The following is a 20,070-nucleotide window of genomic DNA, read 5'->3' as shown; positions in this document are numbered from 1 at the left end:
TTTTTCTCCAACACCTTTGAGGTCATCAAGACCTCCCAGGGTTTCTCTCCACTGGAAACTGCCTGGCAAATCAACAATTAACTTATGTCAACTGGAGGGACCTGGGACATAAATACCCTCAGGTCCCCATAAAAGACCTTAAACAGATTATCTGTACCTGTAGGTCTTGTCAGCCATTCTTACAGGTACCTCCCCTCCAGCCCATGGGGACCAATCCCCAGGGGCTCTGTCCTAATAATCTTTGGCAACTCGATGTTACTATTCTCCATTTGGGAAGCTAGAATATATATTTGTGACTGTTGATACCTTCCCCCATGAGTGCTGGGCATCAGCCCATGCAAGTGAAAAATCTAAACATGCTATTAGCCATAGGCTTCAATGTTTTGCCATTCTCAGACTTAACAGATCAAATTAAAACAGATAATGGCCCAGGTTTTACAAGCAAAGCTTTTTCAGATTTTGTCCATACGTTGAAGATCTCTCACACTATGGGCATTCCTTTCAACCCGAGAGGACAGGCAATTGTTGAAAGACAAAATCAAGCCTTAAAGTCTCAGTTACAAAAACAAAGGGGGGAGTCTTTACCCCCACATAATCAACTAAAACAGGCATTGTTCACTTTAAATATTTTAAATTTTTCAAAAGAAAATCCTCGGTTGTCCCTAGTTCAAAGACATTGGATCTTCTCTATCTCTTATAGCTCAAGATGAATCAGATGTAGGGACCCACTGACAGTAGCCTGGAGAGGACCAGATCCCCTCCTGACAGCTGGGAGGGGATTTGGCTGCATATATCCCCAACATGAAAAATGGCCAATCTGGATAACAGCCAGAGATATAAAGTATATGCCTTAACAAGGGGAGGCTGACACTGACATTTCCAGGAAACACATCTTCCCTGAGAAACCCCCCTACGCTTCTATCACAGGAGACCAAGATGATCAAGAAAATGACCCTGCTGCTGACATGGATGCTGCTCCCCATCTTGACTGAGGAGGAACCATGGAGCAAGAGAAATCTTCAAAAAAACAGTCAGGTTCCAAGACAACCCATTGTGGACTAGATTTCATGGCCTATTACCCTATTTCCTCCTCTGGTCTATTACACTATTTTCTCCACCTCCTTGAACCCTTCCTTCTTCTTCCCCTTATCTTGACTGTCAGGCCATGTGTGCTAAATAAGCTCACTAAATTTATCCATCAGAGGCTAGAGGTCTGGCTTCACCAAGCTGAATGAACATTAACAAAGTCCATTAACAAAGACTTGTCTCTTCTGAGCCAGGCTCTATATATCCCTCTGCATATGAACACTCTTCCTCAGCTCTCCACCTGACCAATGATGGGTAAGATCTCAGATGTGCTGAGACAACTTAAGACAGGTCTTGGTGCACCCCCCTCCCTTGAGCCAGAGTGACACGTGGTATCCAGAGACAGGTAAAAACGCCATGTGGGAGACAACCTAAGACAGGAGCCACGTAACCTGTTCATTATAGAAACAAAGGAGGGAGATGTTGGGCCCCATTTCAGCCCTGGTTTGGGCCTTGTGAATAAACCTAAGCCTGGTTCAAGTTTGAGAATTGTCCTAGTCACTTCTGTACCAGAGTGACTCAACAGGACCTGCTTGGCCATGTCTTTGCTCAGCTATTGCTGATACAGAGCTTTTCCATTGGCCCTGTCAGTCACCCCATAACCTCCATCAACTTCCCTGTCCCCTACATTATCTCACCCCTCCAAAACCCTTCCTCCCTATGCCCCAAGTTTATATAAACAAGAGGTTGTTACATAAAGTTGAGCTTCTGCCTTGACAGGTGTGTTTCTTTGGGCTGCTGACACTCACCATCCTGCTCAGCCCCAGAGAGAGACATGGCTGGACTGGGACCTCTCTCCTCTCGCCTGGACCTGCTGGCTGCAAGGAGCCAACAATCACACAGAGTTTTTCTTTGTATAGTTTGTGTAAATAGTGGATTACATCTATTGATTTTCATATAATTTCCTGCATGTGGTTTCTGATTATATGGTGGTGTTAGGAGACAACTTCTAGCAGAAAGCAGCTATCATCTTTGCAGCCATCTCGGGCCACATATTTGAAGGTTGATACTTTTCCATCCTGACAAGAGACTTGTTTTTCTAGCATGATGTTTTTGCAAGCAGCCTACAACAACTGACAATACTCTTATAAACATCTTCTTTATCTCAGAAATATCTTGGACTTTTTGTTTAGTGTCCCAAGCTGCAAGGCACTCATGGTAAAGTGTCTTCAGCTGCATTCTCCTGCTTGTGCTTATATACCCATGATTTTCTTTTAATAAGCGAGCCTTGATCAGAAAACTTTGTCTTGGTTTCATTCTTCCAGTCTCTTGCCCCTCCATCCCCATGCTGTCTTTTGCAGAGCCCATTGACTGACCCACAGACTAGGTCACCTGGTGCCCAATGAGAGGCAGTGAGAACAAGAAACCCAGTGAGTGACATTATTGGAAGAAGGGTTGTGGGGAATGATTAGCTCACACATGAGTGTGGGTTCTTGAATCTTGTTGAGTGCTTGTGATTCACATGGCTCCAAAGTGACTGGAGCGTGAAAATCTCGACTGAGTTCACTCAGCGTGTGGCACAAAGCAGGCGCTATGAGCCCTTGCCTGGCATGGGTAATTCTCACTCAGTCTGAAGTTCTGCAAGAGGCAGAGTTCTTGGATGGGGACCCCTGGGCAAGAAAGCTTGTGGGGATCAACTGGTCTCAGACTCCTGGGCTCCCAGGCACCAATAGAAGCTGTGGAAGAGTTGAGACAGGGGGCATGCAGGCTGGACCAGCCTGCAGCAGAGAGGGGTGAGAGGGAGAGCTCCAGCTGCACCCCACAGGGTGAGACTCTTGGTTCATCATTTGATTGGCAAGGTCAGCTATCTTGGTTGAATCAGTGGTCCCTGTGGCTGGAACACAGAGAAGTCCTCCAGGCAAGAGATTAAGCAGTTACAGCAGTGGCTAGGCATTAAATGCCTCCAAATTTTCCCACACCGGGCCCCAAAAGAAATGAGGAAGTTTGTAGTTTTTACAGGCTTTATTTTCATGATGAATGGTAGTTGAATCTGGATGCACCCCCACTTAGGTCAGGGCAGACTTGACTTAAATAGGGAGGGAGGAGGGAGAACGGTCTGGGAAAAAATACGTAATTGGCTACACCCTCTGGCCTTTAGGTTTCTCATTAATATGGAAATCTCTCTAGGGCCTGAGCCCTGTAGTCATGCCCTCTACCTGTGGAGGGGTTGGTAGAGGCATTGCCCTATGTGACTGCAAGGCACTGATCAATGGAGATTATGGCCACATGTCAGGAGCCTGGATTCTGGGAGCCCAGCAAAATAGATGCCCATCCGTCACAGGCACGGACACCTGTTGGGTCTCCAGGCTATTTCCAGGCAGCACTTCTACCTAAACCCAAGCCATCCCATCATGGTCCCGCAACGGATTGACTAAAAATTCAAAAGGGAAACAAATGTGATTGCTACAAAAACCTGATGCATAGAGACCAGGTAAGTCATAGAAATGAAAATGGGGCAAGAAATAAATCAGCATGAATTATATGTAGAACAGATAAGAAAGGCTTTAAAGATGTGAGAAATAAAGGTAGAAATTCAGCATTTGTTCTCGTTTTTTGATTTTATTAAAGTTATGGCCTTGGTTTTCTCAGGAAGGAACCATTGATGAAAAAAAGATGGCATAGAGTTGGAGACGCACTTAAAGATTTTTACAGGACATTTGGGCCTGAAAAAGTACCAGTTACTGCCTTTTCATGTTGAAACTTGTTAAATGAAATGATCTCAACAAAGTGTCTGTCAGTAGCAGTGGTCATTGAAGAGGGTGAAAATATTTTAAAGACAGTGAAAGGAAAGAAAAAGGAAAGAAAGAGACAAAAGAGAGGATTAATTCTTCTAAGGAAGAAATAGATTTAATTTCTCTAGACAGTGATGATGATAAGGGAGCAACTATCAGTGGCTGCCACTGTGCCTCCTCTCCCTTCTCCAGCAGAATTCCCAGAAGAAGAAGGAGATGAAGAGTTAGACCTTGAATATGAGCAAGAGAGAGAGAGAGAGAGGTTCAGAAAAGCAGTTGTCTTCTGTTCTGCACACATTAGCAAAACAGAAGCTATTTCAGAGCTCTCCTGAGAACAGGAGGAAATCAGGAGACATCCTGTTTCCTCTCTGGCACCTACTAGAGAAATCTTTAGTTCTGTCTATTGTCTGTCTTTGGTGTGCCAATCTGTCCACATGTGTCAATTGTTTTTGTTTCATTGTTTGAATGATTGGGTTTCATGTTCAAAAGAAAAAAATGGTTGCTGGCTATCCACCCCTTTATTTAGTTTAACTTGTTTAAAAGGCAGTCTTAATGTGTACAGTAGAAACTGATAAGTTACCCTACACTTGAAGCTAGGAGTCAAGCTGAGCAGGAGAAGCCTTTCCAGGAGCTGATTGTCTGCATAAGCTGCTCTTAAAGGGGCCAGCAGCTTTTTGGCTTCTATGATAAAGAAGCTGATGGTTGTTTTTTCTAGAAAAATCTCTGTGACTGTGTTTATTGGGTTCAGCAGGTGACAAGGTGCTTTTCTCTTGAAATTACATCTAGAAAAATTTTTAAAAATTGTTTAGTCTAAATATGCAAGATATATATCTACTTCATTTTTGTTTCTTACTGGTTGTGTAAATATGTTCTGTGTGTATTGGTTATAGATTATTGGCCTATAAATTATTGGGTATGATTAAAAATTTGCAACATTGGTAACAGAAAGTTGGATTAAAAATGGTAAGTCGGGGTTGGAGTCATTCACACAACAAACATGCCATGGGCCAACCCATGAAAACAGGTCTCTAAAGATCCTAGAAACTAGACTTATAAAGAATAAGGAATTAAAACAATGCCTCTTTAATGAGGTATTAAAAGCTGCACTATCATATATAAGAATTGGCAAGCCAAACTTTGTAACATGAAAGTTGGTACTGACTTTAAAGAGAATGGGTTGTTTAAAATTGAGTGTTGCTTTCCAAAGTTGTAGTTGCTCTAGTGTTGCAAGAGACACTTAGAGGCATGGATGAATTGCCAGTGTTCTATTGGCTACAGTTTGCAGTTCAATGACAAGCTTGGGAATTTTGAGTTACCCGTGCTTATGGTTGAGAAAAGGATCAAGCAGGTGGAGATGATTGCAAGAGTAATAGTTAATACAAAGCTCAGAATAGGTTAAGCATATTGCCTGTCTTTGGGAGGAGTGGTCTGCCTCAGACTCAAAGACATTCACAACAGGCAGCTTATGGGCTAGGAGTTATAATGATTTTGCAGGAGAAATTAAAATTATGGCTGCTTTCATCTGTGCCTTTACAACTGTACTTGCTAACAAAAGAATTGCTCACAGAGTAAGAGAAGGCAAGATTGGCCTTCAGTTTTGCCTTTATCTGATATGCTCACTAAGCTACAGTTGATTGGTTATTCCATTAATCCAAAACAAAGTTTGAACTTAAGATTTATAAAAGGTTAATGAAACTAGAAACTTGTAGGGCATTACAACCTGGCTTGCCCACTCTAGCTGCCATCCCAGGAAATGTATCCTTTGCATTGTGGTGAAAGTGGGAAGTTTGCATTCAGTGAGTTTGCTTGTAATTTTGGGGAGTCCATGAAGGTCTTGCCTCAGGATATGGCTAACAGTCCTACCTTGTGCCAAAAATTTGTGACCTCCACCATAGATGGTGTTAGAACCATATGGAAGCAAATCTACATGATTCATTACATGGATAATATCTTAATAGCAGGAAAAGATGGAAAACAGGTACTCCAGTGATTTGTTGTTGAAACAGCTTTATAGACTGCAGGGTTACAAATAGCACCAGAAAAAGTACAGTTACAAGATCCCTGCACTTATTTAGAATTTCAGATTAATGGTTTCTGTATTATTAATAGTAAGGCCACCTTTAGGACTGATTCCCTTAAGACACTTAATGATTTTCAAAAACTATTGGGAGACATTAATTGGCTATGACCATGTTTAAAACTTACTACAAGAGAGTTGAAGCCTCTGTTTGATATTCTCAAAGGAGATCCTGACCCTAAGTCTGACAGGGCTCTAACAGAGAAGGGTAGAAAAGCTTTACAGAAGGTGGAGAGTGTTATTTCATCCCAATTTGTAACTCATATTAATTATTCTAAGCCTTTATATTTTCTTATTTTTAACACCAAATCAACTCCTACTGCAGTTTTTTGGCAAACTGCACCCATATTATGGGTTCATCTTCCCTCATCCCCTAAGAAGGCTCTTTATCCACATTATGCAGCTGTAGCTGATATGATTGTTAGGCAGAGATAATATCGAAAATATTTTGGAAAGAAACCCTGAAATCATAGTACAACTCTATACAAGGCATCAGTTGATTGGCTTATGCAGAGCTTTGAAGTTTGGCCTATTGCATGTGACTCATTTGCTTGCCAGCTAAATAATCTTTATCTGCCAGACAAATTGGTTCAGTTTAATAATCACCATGCATTCGTTTTTTCTGTCTCATACAGCACATGCACCTATATAAGAAGCATTGCTGGTTTTCACTGATGGTTCCTCATCAGGAACAGCCAATTTTGCCTTTAAAGATCAAGCAATCTCCTTTGCTACATCATCTGTGTCAACACAATTGATCGAATTGCAAGCTGTTATTGTTGTGTTTCGTGAATTTTCAAATCAGGCCATTAACATTTATACAGATAGCACATACTTAGCTCAGTCTATCCCTCTGCTAGAAACTGCTGTTCAAATAAAGCATTCCTCAGGAGTAGCTGGTTTGTTTATACAGTGCCAACAATTAATTTTGAAGAGAAAGTATAATTTCTTTGGACACCTAAAAGCCCACACTGTACTACCAGGTAACCTCTCTGGAAAAAAAAAACAAAAAACAAAAAAAACAAGGCAGATCTAGCCATTCATGTAGCCACAGTGACTTTATCAGATCTGCTGTCTAATTTGGATCATGCCATAAAGGCTCATGAGTTACATCATCTTAATTCTCAAACTTTAAAAATCATGTTTAAAATTACCAGAGAACAAGCTAGGCAAATTGTCAAACAATGTTGATCATGTGTTAAACTTTTACCAGTTCCTCATTTGGGTGTAAATCCACAGGGACTGATACCAATCTCTGGCAAATGAATGTTACTCATTATAATGAATTTGGAAATTAAAAATATATACATGTATAAGTAGATACATACAGTGGTTTCATTTATGTGACATTACACACTGGAAAAGCAAGCAAACATATGCTCATTACAATCATTGTATTGGGTATGCCTAAATGGATAAAGATTGACAATGGCCCAGGTTGTTCCTACCAAGTCTGTGAAAAATTGGGAATACTACATAAAACAGGAATTCCATATAATCCACAGGGCCAAGGTATGGTAAAAAGGGCACATCAAACCATTAAACATCAGTTTAAAAAAATTAAAAGGAGGGAATGATACCCTACCAAGAGATCCCCCAGAAATTTATTTTAAATTTTTAACTTTGGATTCTGAAGAAAAATCTGCTGCAGATAGATTTTGTCATCCTGATACCAAAAAAAAAAAAAAAAAAAAAAAAAAAAAAAAAAAAAATTTACAACAGTCCTCAGGAAAGACCCATTAACCAGAAACTGGAATGGGCCAGAACCAGTGCTTATCTGAGTAAGAAGTTCTGTCTGCATATATTCCCAAACAGCAGATGCTGCATGCTGGCTGCCAGAGAGACTGATTAAACAAATAGACAATCCAGGGAGAATAAACCCCCTGAGAACCCTATTTTTCCTTTGCAGGAAGATCCTTCACAATTGCCTTCAAACTAGAAAAAAAAAAAAAAAAAAAAAAAAAAAAAACCCTAACTTATTCGCTCAGTCGGATAGATCAACCAGTATATTCCATATAACCTGACTTTGAAAGTCCTCAGTGCTGAAGGAGACATCATCACTACAGCCTCCAGGGTGGCTCCATTAGACTCTTAGTTCCCCGACTTATGATTTAATTTAGAACCAGGAATGAACCCAATACCACAGTTACTCTAGCTGTCTTTTTGGGTTTGGGATTGACTGGGGCAGTGATGGGAATTTCCTCACTTGTTTGTAAGATCAAAGCTAAGATCAGCTTTGTACTTCTATAAATTTAGATTTAGAAAGTTTGGAATCCGCTATATCTCATTTGTAAAATTCATTATCCTCTTAGCTGAAGTAGTGCTACAGAATAGAAGAGGCTTAAACTTTTTACTTCTCCAACAGAGTTGTGTGCTACTCTTAAATAGAGTGTTGCTTTTTATACTGACCATTCAGACATTGTTATGTCTCTTGTCCCTCAGGCCCATGCTGTTCAACAAACTGATGGCTTTTGTATGACAACAGATAGAAGCTATTCAAATGAAACCCATACAGGTACACTTTATTTATTAAAGGCTGAAAGTAGGAGACTCTAAAACCTCTGTCATCAAAACTGATGAGGATTAACCCTTAACTTATTCACTCTGTCGGATAGTCAATGATGGGTAAGAGATCACCTTAAGACCCGTGTTGCTAACTGAGAGGCCTCGCCATCCTAAGACAAGAGCTCAACCAAATGGCTTTTGAGTATTCAAAGACAGGAAAGGGAAGCTAGTGTCTTCTGTTCTGACTTAAGACATCCATGGTTTCTGTAAGTTCTCCCAGCCTTCCCTTTTGAAAAAATTAAAAAGAGGTACCTGTTGGGAGCCAATTCCTACCAGAAAGCAGCTATCATCTTTGCAGCTATCACAAGCCACATATTTGAAGGTTGATGCTTTTCCACTCTGACAAAAGACTCGTTTTTCTAGCATGATATTTTTGCAAGCAGCCCACAATAGCTGACCATACTCTGATGAACATCTTGTTTATCTCAGACATATCATGGATTTGTTGTTTAGTGTCCTGAGCTACAAGACACTCATGATAAAGTGTCTTCAGCTTCATTCTTCTGCTTGTGCTTATATACCCATGGTTTTCTTTCAATAAATGAGCCTTGATCAGAAAACTTTGTCTTGGTTTCATTCTTCCAGTCTCTTGCCCCTCCACCCCCACTCTCTCTTTTGTAGAGTTCGGTGACTGACCCATGGGCCAGGTCATGGTGGGTTACTTTTATTGATTTATGATGTATGTTGAGTTATATCATCCATGTATCAACTGATATAGAGCTAAATGTTGTGCTCTTGGAATCGATTTGCAAGTATTTTAATAAGAATACTTACATTTATGTTCATAAGACAAATTGGTTTATAATTATCTTTTTTGTTAGATTTTTGTGTGGTTTGGGTATCGGGATAGCTGTGGCCTCATGAAATGGAAATTTGGGATATTGAGGCATTTGGGATATTTTGCATAAAATTGAGAAATCGCCATTCTGTTTCCAATTTGTGGAATAATTTGGGAAGTATTGGCATTAAGTCTTCCTTGAATGTCTGATAGCATTCTCCACTAAAATCATCTCTCTCTGGAATTTTTGCTGTAGCTGTTGGGAGTATTTTTTGCTGCTGCTATTTTACTAAGTCCTCTAAATGTCTTAAAATTACTTAACTAATTATGATTTACCTTTTTTTTTAGATTTTCTAGTTTGGTGAAGTATAGGTTTTAAAATATGTCCTTATGATTCTTGTGATTTCCTAAGTATCTCTTATGATATCCCACTTTTGTCTCTAATATTTGGATCTGTACTCTCTGTCTTTTTGATAATTTGGCTAAGATTATGCTTATTTTTTTGTTTGTTTCTCAAAGAACCAACTCTTTTTTTCATGGTGTATTTTTGTTTTGTTTTTGTTGGTTTTAGTGGGTTTTTTTCATTGTTGTGGTGGTGGTGGTAGTGGTTGTTGCTGTTCCTGCTGCTGCTCCTCTTCCTGCTGATGCTATTCTGTTTTATTGATTGATTTCATTTCTGACTTTGATTATAATGTCTACTCCTTTTTTACGTTATTTCTTATTTTTGCTCCAGAACTTTCAGGTGTGCCATCAAGTTACTAATAAGAGATTTCTCTGGATATTTTAAAGAGGCAGTGATATGAAAATGCTTCAGCCTTTCTCTTGGGTTTTTGTTCAGATGACTTATCTATTGGCAAGATTTCAGTACTCTGAAGTATCTTTATATCAATGTTTGAGAGTCAATATGTCATTTTAGTTTTAGTCCTGTGTGTTTCTTTTATGACCTCGAGTATCCTTGTGCATAATGTATAGATGTTAAGAATTGCAATGTTTTCTTGCTGGATTCTTTTTCCTTGGATGTGTATGTAGTATTCTCCCTCTTATTTCTGAATTGTTTTAATTTGAAGTCTGTATCAGTTTGCTTCTTAGGCCCATTTGCTGGGATTATCTTTTTCCAGTCCTTTACCGTGAGGTAATGTTTGTCATTGATATTGACGCATATTTTTTGAATGCAGCAGAAAGTTGAATGCCAAGTTTTAATCTAATCTGTTGATCTATATGTTTTTATTGAAAAAATGTGGCCATTGACTTTAAGAATTATTAGTGACCAGTTTTTGTTGATTTATGCTTTTTTTGTACTGGCATGCTTCTTTCTCCCAACTCCCACCCTCATCCCAACCCCATTCCCACTCCCACCCACTTGGATTTATTTGTTTAAGATTAGTTTTCTTGGGTGTGGTTAACCTTTTCAGGTTTCTTATGAGAGTGTTCTGTAAAGATGGATTTTTAGATAGATATTGGTTAAATTTGTTTTAATTGTGGAATAGCTTTCTATTTTTTTACCAATTATGATTGAAATTTTTGCTGAGTATACTGTTCTAGGAAGGCATCTGTGGTTTTACAGCTTATGTAAAGCATTTGTTCTTTCCCTTCTGGCTTTTTGAATCTTCTTAAAAGTTCAGATGTTATACTATGAGCTATTTGTGCCTATATACGCTATTTAGTCATTTTTTTCTATGTAGCTTTTAATATTTTTACGTTTAATATTCTTTCTATTTGACTGTATGTTTAGTGTTATATGGCATGGGGAATTTCTTTTCTGGTCCAGTTCATTTGGTGTTCTATATGCTTTTTGAAATATAAATGGATTTAGTTCTTCAGTCATAAGACACTTGTCAGCTGAATGTATTAAGGAATAAAATCCATCTGTTGAAACTCTGCTACACAGATGGGTACCACCTTTAAGTGGAAAGATGGAAAGAAGTAGTCCACTAAATCATGATCAGGGAGCAAGTAGATCCTGCTATCCTAATATATAACAAAAGGGACTTCAAACTAAAACTAATCAGAAGATAAAAAGAAGGGTACTTTATACTCATTCTAGAATAAATTATTCAAGAAAATATTACATTACTAAACATGTACATCAAAATATAGTGCAATGAATTTCATTAAAATCATATTAGTGGAAATAATGACACCAATTAAAGGTAAAACTGATAGTTTTTAAATACCTTTCTGCAATAGATGATTCATCAGGATAAGAAACAGAGAAACCTCAGAATTCAATGACATCTTAAATAAAATAGAACTAACAAATATTTACAGAATATTCTAACTAAACATTAAGGAATATACATTCCACTAAGCATAACAGAGAAGCTTCTCTTATACAAACCATATACTTGGGAACAAAACAAACTAGTAAAAATTAAAACAGTAAAAAAAAAAGAAAGATGTTGAAATAATTCAATGTATCCAATCTGACCATAATGCAAGAAAACTGAAAATTTGCAGCAAACATAATTCTAGTTTATACTCATCTAGAATAAATAATCATTAGTAAATGATGACTGGGTTAAAAAAGAACTTAAAAAATAAATATTCCTGAAACTAAATAGAAACAAAAACTCTTCTACACTTTAAATCCAGTTCTAAGAAGAAAGATTATAGCCCTAAATTCCAACATTAGAATTTCAGAAAAGGAATAAATAAATACCTTAATTATGCAACTTATAAATTTGGAAAAAGGAGAACAAATAAAACCCAAATCTGACTAAAACAAGATATAATAATAATTTTAAAATATCCAAGCAGAAATTATTTGAATAGAAACAAACAAGAAAGAAAAGAATGCACCCATTCCATGAATCTAAACGGTGATTCTTTGAGAAGACAAAGAAGATGAATAGATCCTTGCTCCAAATAGCCCAAAGAAAAAGACAACCCCAATTAATAAAATAAATTACTTTAAAAAGATAAAATACACACCAAAGAAATATAGAATATTCTAAAGGAAGAGTTTAAAAATCCATGTGTGGGGAGCTGACAGAAGGTGGCTATCATCCTTGCAGCCATCTTGAGCCATATACCCTGACAAAAGACTTGTTTACAATAGCCTACAACAGCTGAGCACACTCTGATAACATCTTGTTTTAGATACCCAAGATTTTCCCTTGGGTGTGATTTAGAGATAAGACCTAAAGGTGTGACTTAAAGGCATGACTTAAAGGCATGGCTTAGAAGTGAGACATATAAAAGATGAGAGGCAGATAGAAGAAATTATTAGGCACTTAGCACTTGGAAGAAAGAACTTGGAACTGGGAAAGAGACTAGCAACTGGAACTAGGATTAGGACCTGAGACTTGGTACTAGGAACTAGGGACTGGGAACTAGGGACTTGGTGAGAAAAAGAGAGACTGAAGAATAAACAGGATTGAATAACACTCCTTCTGGTCTCTATTCTTCACGTCGGTCCACACTCTCTCTCTTGCTGAACCCCGACCCTGCAGACTAGAGCAGTTTGGGGCAGTGTGGGCTCTAACAATTTAGCCCCCAAAGCTTTTGGCAGTGCAGGTTCCAACATTGATAGAGCGGTCCCCAACATTTTGGCACCCAAACATGGGGAAGCTCAGATCACAACACTTGTGCCCCCAAGCTTGGGGCAGAGCAGCTCTCAACATTTTTGGCACCCAACGTGGGGCAGCTTGGGCCTCGACACCCATGTTTCGTTAAATTTGGATATCTAAAAGAAATGGATTTATGACTCTTTCAAATTATCAAAGGAGTTAAATTAGGAAGAAATCTTCAACCTAAACTAACATATAACAAAGGAAAGGTGAAGATTAAAACAGTAATTTAAAAGCCTTCTGACTAAAAATGTCAAGTTCAAATAGAGTCACAGCAGAATTCTACCATGTAAAGACACAACTAAAAATAAAACTACAGCCCAGTATCCTTGATGAACATAGATGTGGAAATCTTTAATGTAATACTAGCAAACTGAACTCAGTCACACTTCAAGAATATTAAATATGATCAAAATGAATTCATTCTGAAAATATGTGGATGATTCAAAATTCAAAGCCAATAAAATAAATCATAAAAATGGACTAAAATGCCCCCCCCCCCAAATCACACTAGAACCAGTATTGGAAAAAATCCATTAAGCCTTTATGGTAAATGTCCTAGAGTAAGTAGGATTAGAAAGAACATGCTTCAACATAATAAAGGCCATATATGACTAACTCACAGCCAGCATTAGTCTACCTGGAAACAAACTCAAAGCATTCAGCTCTAAATCAGGAATGAAACAGGACTGGCCATTCTTCCCAGTCCTTTTCATTACAGTGCTAGAAGCACTAGCTGGAACAACAGGCAACAGAAGGAAAGTAAAGGGGTATGACTAGGAAAGAAAGTCAGATTATTCCTGGTGGTATGATGTGACATAGAAAGGAAATCCCACAAATTCCACCAGAAAACTTCTAGAAATGATCAACAACTTTAGTCAAGTGGAAGAGTACAAATTTAGCTTAGAAAAGTCAATAGCCTTTTTTAACACCTGCATCAAACACAGTGGGAAAGGGATTATGCACACTGCACACAATTTTATTTAAGGTAGCATCAAAGATGATACAGTAAATTTAACAAGAAGGATATAGAACTCTTTGATAAAAATCTCCAATTTTTGCAGAATGAGATTGAGATAGTCACTAAAAAATACAGAAATGCTGGGGTCATGAATAATACTAATATTGTAAAAATGACAGTCTACCTAAAGCTATTTGCAGATTAAATGTACTCTCAATCAAAATATCCACAATTCTTCTAAAAGGAAAAAATTCTGAATTTCATCTGGAACCAGAAAAAATGGGGGAACTAACAAAAACAACACTGAGCCATCATCAGCATCATTATAATGATGATGATGGAAGGATTTTTATTTTAGATGTTAAAATTTATTAGAGAGCTGCACTAATAATAACAATCTAAATGGCATAAAACTAGACAAACCAAAGAAACAAAATAGAAGAGCTGGAAATGAACACTCATAGCTACAGATATCTGATATTGGATAAAGAGGCAAGAAACTATCCAGAAGAAAAGATGGCATCTTCAACATATGGTGTTGGGGAAAACTTGATACTCATGTGTGGCAGAATTAAATTACAACCACATCTACCAGTCTTCATAAAAATAGCTGTAATTGACTCAAAAACCTCATTTGAAATTTGAAACACTAAAACTGCTAAAAAGAACCCTCCAAGATTCAGATGTAAGAAAGTACTTTCTGATTCCATTGTCATGGATTTCAGGCCAACAATACATAAATAGGATCTTATAACACACACACACACACACACACACACACACACACAGACAAAGCTTCTGTACAACTATGAAAACAATCTCGTGAAAAAAATCTTACAGTGGGTTATTATGCAGAATATACAAAGAACACACACACAAGGGTCAAGAAAATAAATGATGACATTAAAAATGTGCTAGTGATCTAAACAGGGAGTTCCCAAAAAATTATCAAAAACTATTAAATCATCCTTAGTAAAGAGGGAAATAAAAATTAAAACTACTTGGAGATTTCATCTCAAATGAAAAATACCTAAATGTCTTTTATCAGATGAATAGACAATAAAAATATGCTAGACACTATGGGATAGAATTTATCTGTAAAGGAAAAGGAAATCATGAAATTCCCAGGTAAATGAACAGACATAGAGAAGATTACATTGAGTGAGACAACCAGGACAAGAAAGAGAAATGAAAGATAGCTCTAAATCTTCAAATGTGAAAACACAGCATGACGCCGGGCGGTGGTGATGCATGCCTTTAATCCCAGCACTTGGGAGGCAGAAGCAGGCGGATTTCTGAGTTCGAGGCCAGCCTGGTCTACAGAGTGAGTTCCAGGTACAGCCAGGGCTATACAGTGAAACCCTGTCTCAAAACAACAACAACAACAACAAAAAAAAAAAACCCACAGCAGCATGGAATAAATTCAGAACAAATGCATTAAGGACATGGAAGTTATATGGATCAGTATACTAAAAAACAGACAGAAGTCTCCATTTAAATAGACAGGGAGGTCAATATATTAAAAAAGTAGGAGAATAGGGGCAAATATCATAAAGATTGGTTGACAAAGCTTCAATATATGTAATTATTTTATATTTACTTAAATACGTACACACACACACACACACACACACACACAAGTTATACCACTGGGGCTAATAATTTGATAAAGTTTCCCATGAGAACCATAAACTAACAAACCTTTAGCACCAGACACAGGAAATCTTTTTTAGAACAGTTGATCAGTTCATTAGGATAGTTCACATGACTCTCAAACAAAACTGACTATGGCTGCCCATGTACACATAGGATTTTGGTGATTTGAGCTGTCTATAACCTGAATGCCTTTTTCCTGTGGTCTAGCTTCTATGGGACCACAAAATAAGATGCAAGCTGCCAAGGGATGGAAACAATTAATAATCCTACATAACTTAAGCAATTTTGAGCCACAAATTGTTTATGTAGGTATTTTTATAATATGTACAACAGTCACCTGCATAGCAAGATATCCATAAAGGTTTAGTAAGTGGCTTTTATATATTGATAGTAATCGGCAACTGCCTACTTAGACTTAAAACCTACTTAATAGGAAAAAAAAAATGCCTGGTCTAGAAACCTAGCCAAATTACTATGAATAGTAGGGTCATGGATCATAAAAGAGAATCAACTACTGCTACTTTGTGTTGGGAGCCGCAGTCAGTATGCGCCATTCCAAGATGGCGCTGGCCTCGTGTCTTCCCACTAGTAAACAATTAACTGTGCAGCTGCAAAGGCAGAAAGCCCGCCAAAGTCACTGGCCAATCCCGAGGCGTAATATTGGGTGGTGAGCGAACAGCCAATCAGAAGTGAATACGTCACTCTAGGGTGTATTTAAGCTAGGCCTCTTCCTGTCTTGAGCCCTTCTGCGTCTTCCACGTTTGCTGATACAGAGTAAAGCCTCGTTTGCAGTAACTACCCGAATACTGTCTCTCGTGTCCTTTTTCACGGGCGAAGGGGACTCGAGAGGTGCGCGCAACAACTGGTGCCGAAACCCGGGAGTTTCAAGGCAACATGGAGGCCCCCAAGTTTTGGGGAGGGTTAAAAGACTGAAGGATTCGAGGTACACCTTTGGAAGATATGCCTGGGGTGGTGTTTGTGACAAGCAGATTTAAACTCACCACTGCCGCTCAACTAGCTAGCATCTTGCTTTCATTACATTTGTTTTTAACTTATGTGCATTGTGAGAAAGAGGGCCACTCTAGTATACCAGAACCAGGGTGTGTTAGCCGGCATCAGGCCAAGGGGTCTGGAGGTCAGGCCAGAGAGCCTGGAGATATAGAGTACTCGAAAGGAACAAGGGCTACTGCAGAGTCCATTAAACTTATGGAACCTCCATCAGTTGGTGGAGAGAGAGTGGAACTCCGGGGGACCCCCCTGCACCCCATTAAGGAGCTTGCGCCCACAGATCTTAGCAGCTCCAAGGAAGAAAGCATAGAGCAGGCGGCAGCTGCCTATACAAAAAACAACCATGCTGAGATAAGACTAAGAAAGATCTTAAGTCACTCAGTCCTGGCTCCAGCGGCTCGCTCGGGCTCGAGGGTCCCCTGCCGTGCTTCTCGGCTCAGGCTGTGGGAACAGAGATGCTGCGACGGGGCCCGGGTCAGACCGGTTGCAGGGGCGTCTGCGCTCTGCTATGTGTGGCGGCTTGCAGCCCGGTAGAGCAAGGGAGCGTGGCGCGAAAGGCAGACAGAGGAGGGAGATAGTCTTCCCTGGGAAGCGTGGGAGTGTCCTGCGAGCTCAGAGCAAGCAATGCCAGTGATAGAACAGATGATCTTTGAAAATGCCACAGCTGAATGCGGTTTGGGAAACACCCTTACCAACACAGGACTAGCGGCAGCTAATTTACAGAGGGCTGCTGTCCTTTTCCAAGGTCAGGGACGAGATAGGCCTGAGCCATGGCCAGGGAGGGGGGCTGTTTGTTCTTATTCCACAGGTGAAAACAATTCAATTTGGGCCCCTACTCAGCTGGTACAGATCGTGAAGAAGGAAGCCAGATTACAAGATGATGACCCTGAGTCTCCTGACACTGAAGTTCGATTTGGTGATAAGTATACCACTGTGGGACATAGTTAGATCTTGGACTGTTCCCTTGCATTCAAATGCTGAAGTACTGCCTTTTGATTACAGCTATTGAGAGTTACTTGGTTGCCCTGGCCTCAGGCGCATCTGCCAAAAGCCTAGGTCATAAATGCTACAAGTTTTCCATTAGATTTTACACTTTGTTTTGTGGCAGCAAAACTTTATAACATAAAGGTAATCCACTTGGTGTTGATTTGAGAGAAAATAGATTGCTTACATCGTTAAAGTTTGGTTTTTGATTTGCCTATGTTTATAGAGAAAAGATACAACATGTGTCTTTTAAGGTTTACAGTTTAAATTTAAGGTTTTAAGTTAAAACCAAAACCGCACAATTCGGCATAGCCAAGCCTCAGAGAGCAGGCAGAGGGAGGTTAAGTGCATTTACATTTGAATTAAGACATTGTAGACTGCCTGTAGAAGCTCAGGTGTTAAGCATTTCCTTTTGTTTTGGGTCTTTAGACCAGGCCCTAGAAATGTGCTTAAGGGAATTCGTCTTTTGTCCTCATTGTTTCTTGTGAGAGGAGGGGTAAACCTAAGAACCAAAGACTTTACAACAGTCTGTGGGCTAAAAGTTATGATTATGCTGGAGAAATTAAAATTATGTCTACTTCCCTCCATGAGTATAACTGATAATATGGTTCAAATTGTTCTAATTCCTTTATATTTAAAGTTGTTAAAAATGAGATGCCTTGGATTCCTCTAATATATGTAGCAATTATTAGAGATTAAGGTTGGCTTTTATCTGATATTCTCATAGGACTAAAAAAGATTGGTTATTAAATTAATCCAAAATAAAGTTCAAATTTAAGATTTATACAGCCTAACTTGTCTACTCCAGCTGCCATTTCAGTAAATGCTTATAGAATTTTATAGATATAAAAGATTTTTTTTATCATCCCTTTACATTTCTGATAAAGGTGAAAGGTTTACAGGCAGTAAATTTATTCATAATTTTTAAGAGCCCATGAAGCAATATTTGTTAGAAATAATTGCTTCAGAAAATGGTTAATTGTTTTACATTTTATATATATAAATATTGTTGTTGCTTTAATACAAAAAATTAAGAGGTTAAATCTTTTAGTGTATATACATTTTCATTATTCATTGTGTGATACTTTATTAGTGGATTTCTCTAAAGAAATTTTTTCTGCAAGCCATTGCTCCAATATAACGAGCTTTAAAAATTTTTAGAGTACTTGTTACTCCAAAAAAGGATTCAAAGACAGTGTCTTTCAATATTTGAGACAGGTTGGGCTAGAGAAATGGCTCAGCCGTTAAAGGCTAGACATAATTTAAAATATAAAGGCTGAACTCCCAGCAACCACATGGTGGCTCACAACCATTTGTGGTGGAGATCTAACGCCATCTTTTGGCTTGTGGGTGTACATACAAAAGAAAATGGTTTACTTTTAATCTTGATTTGCTCTTAGTGATTTTTAAAAGTTGTTAAGAGATATTATTTGGCTAAAACCTCATCTTAAGCTTACCATAGGAGGATTTAAACCTCTGTTTGATATTTTCAAAGGGATGCAAGTCCTAAATTAAATCATATGTGTATCTTCTTGAGTTTATCCTGCTTCAACACAATTAAATTATGTGTTGTAGCCACTGTTTAGAATGTTAAAAAGGGTGTATCTGCCTTTGTCTTGTTGAATGGTATATTTCATGAAGTACAATATGTTTCAGCTACAAGATTTAATATCTCTAGCCATTTGAATAACATTAAAATTAATAAGGTGTTTAGGAATGCATCTGCACAACCGGTGTCGGTGTGTGTGGACCCTCCATTTTTCTTTATGTTATCCAACTTTCAGAATAATTCTGATATCTTGGATTGTAAGAATGTTACGTGCTTTTTAGCACAATGCTGGAATGGATCACTAGACCTAGCCATGGTTAATCAAGTTACAGCAGCTACTGTTGTTAATCAAATCTCAGAAAAGACCTCTAAGGCTTTGACCATTTTGCAGAAAGTAGGTGCATATCAGACATCCTGTTGGTCAATCAGAGAGTTGATTTGCTCCAAGCCCATGTGGAGCAGCTCACGGATGTGGTTCAAATAAGCTGCGTGTCAGCAACCCCACATCCAGGTATTACACCTCTGAGATTTGTGAATGATACATTTATTCAAACCCATAATCTTTCTGCTTATTTAAAAGAGAATTGGACTGGGGAGCTGGACCTGGTGCAGCAGCAATTGCAAATCCGGATTTCGAGCCTTGATGGAGCACAGACGGACCCTGTTACTCCTGGCGATTTTACTTCTTGAATTTCTTCTGCTTTTTCTTTCTTTCTTTCTAAAAGGGGGGATAGGCCTGTTTGATGCAGCCCTATGTTGTGGATTAGTGTTCATGATGGTTGGCCTGTAAGCTCAGAGCCCAACAAAAACGTGACAAGGCCGCTTTAGCCCAAGCACTCGCAGCCTTGGAGCAAGCATCTTTCCCTGAAATTTGACTATCTAGGCTGAGAAAGTAGCCGATGACTGAGACCCTCAGTCGATGCACCCCAAGGGTTCAGCCCATTGCACTGGGTCAATGAGAGGTCTAAGTCCAGCCAGCCCTTGCCTAAATAGCTGTGGTACCTAAATAGTAGGTTGGCAGCCCTTGCACTCCTGGGAGCTATACTCCATTGCACAGGGAGGGGTGTCAATTCCTCTTTACTTCCCCTTAGCCCTTGTACCCGGA

Source organism: Arvicanthis niloticus, chromosome 15 (assembly GCF_011762505.2).
Source record: "Arvicanthis niloticus isolate mArvNil1 chromosome 15, mArvNil1.pat.X, whole genome shotgun sequence".
Lineage (NCBI taxonomy): Eukaryota > Metazoa > Chordata > Mammalia > Rodentia > Muridae > Arvicanthis > Arvicanthis niloticus.
This window is presented reverse-complemented; position numbering follows the sequence as displayed.